Source organism: Frankliniella occidentalis, unplaced genomic scaffold (genome assembly GCF_000697945.3).
Source record: "Frankliniella occidentalis isolate FOCC.00 unplaced genomic scaffold, Focc_3.1 Scaffold32, whole genome shotgun sequence".
Taxonomy (NCBI): Eukaryota; Metazoa; Arthropoda; class Insecta; order Thysanoptera; family Thripidae; genus Frankliniella; species Frankliniella occidentalis.
Window position 1 is genome coordinate 1,991,778 of NW_026267162.1, and position 1,652 is coordinate 1,993,429.

A 1,652-nucleotide genomic window follows, 5' to 3' on the forward strand; every position below is an offset into this window, starting at 1 on the left:
TCTCTCTCTCTCTCTCTCTCTCTCTCTCTCTCTCTCTCTCTCTCTCTCTCTGGGTCTCGCGGCCGGCCGCGCGCCGCTTGCGACGTTGTTTACCAAATAGGGGATCGGCCAGAAAGTACGACCTTTCTTTTTCTTCCCCCCTGTCAGATTCGTTTGTCACATTAGGGGAGCTGGGCGCCTGCGAGGCTCGGGGTAGGCCATCCGGCAGTACACGCATGCACTAAAGGCGAGAGGTTGCCTACCCATCAGGCGCCGTGAGAGCTGACACAGGCTGAACTCGTCCGGTTCGTAACGGGGAATGACATACGCACTTTCCGGTCGATCGTGTAAGTGTGCATTGGTGTCTAATTGTCTAAGCACGGCCGCAGCCCCCGCCTAATAGCCCATCCCTCCTTCCCAAAAAGGTCCGGGTGGGTTTCTAGTTTGCTCGCGCCTTCCCCAACCCGAAATAGGCGGGAACGGGAATGCCGGCGCCTACCTCTATTATGACCCTGATAGATCGCGTGCGTTGAGATTTCCGGACGAAAGAGAAGTCGAGCAGCGCGCGGATTCCAAACACGGAGATTATCTGTGAAGAGTTAATCCTCCAGTCCATTGATCTCCGGAGGCAGCAGAGCCACGCCAGCCAGCCTTCCTGGAATAGCGAGCAAGATTGCGGTCCCCGCATGCATCGAAGCAATATACGAAAATGGCATAACGCGTAGCAAACGTACTCTATGCTACATTTTCCCATTTTTTGCTCACACAGCGATGCTTCTTCTCGCATATGGAGAGTATTGAAAATATCCGGTCATGGCAATATTCGCATGATGATAGCCACAGCGTGGCACTCTTGGCGCACCCGTTCTTTAAAGTTGCCTTTTACAATGCCGCGTGAGCAAATCCACCCCCATACTCCATCGCCTCCCTTATCTTTTTATGCCTTTCAGGAAAGATGTCGAGTAATCTAATCTAAATACTAAGGGGGATGACTCACGCTGCGCTCTTTTGTGGTTGCATTGTACTGCATGCATGCTAGGGTGCGGCTTAAAATACGGATCCCGATTTTCTAACTTGCATCAGGGCTTTTTCCTTTTCTGAGTTCTATAACCCAGTCGAAAAAAAATAATAATAATGCAGTGGGGGCTCACACGATGCAAATTTCAATTTTAAGGCTTTTTCCCCTTAAGAATTACATGTAAATTTACACGTAAGATGCGGCAGGGAAAGGCTTGTGCCACAGCCGCGGGATTTTTTTCTGGGTTCTAGACCTCAAAAGGACAGGAAAAAGCCGTGATGCAAGTTGGAAAATCGGGATCCGTATTTTAAGCCGCACCCTAATGCATGCACGCGGGCGGGCTGATGGCTACTCCCATGGGGCCTTAAGGACCCGCGGGCAGCGAGGATAGTCAAACCCACCCGCACCCGTGCATGCTGTACAGTAGAACTACGTAAGCGAGCTGCAAGAATCAGCCACCTGGTCCACTTACAAAACAAATGTTTGCGGAGTCACACTGGTGGTGGGGGAAAATTTCGAGTTGAATGTTCTTTATAAAGGCAGCCATAAAGGAAAACATAGTGCCTTTGACAGTTTAAACGCTTTCGTACAGGCACTACAGACACCTAATTGTGTTTATGTCCACCGTGCAAAATATCTTTGAAAATATAACTCC

At 50.1% G+C, this 1,652-nt stretch overlaps 1 protein-coding gene across 1 annotated transcript in view; it reads right to left on the reverse strand.

Annotated features, from left to right (window-relative positions):
- The window catches only part of LOC113206791 (juvenile hormone esterase-like), a 7,244-nt gene extending 6,621 nt beyond the window's left edge, over positions 1-623 (reverse strand). Inside the window, exon 1 of the mRNA XM_026423048.2 lies at positions 479-623. The gene's annotated coding sequence lies outside the window, so the exon portion shown is untranslated. The remainder of the gene's footprint in view (positions 1-478) is intronic.
- Between the last annotated feature and the right edge of the window lie 1,029 nt (positions 624-1,652).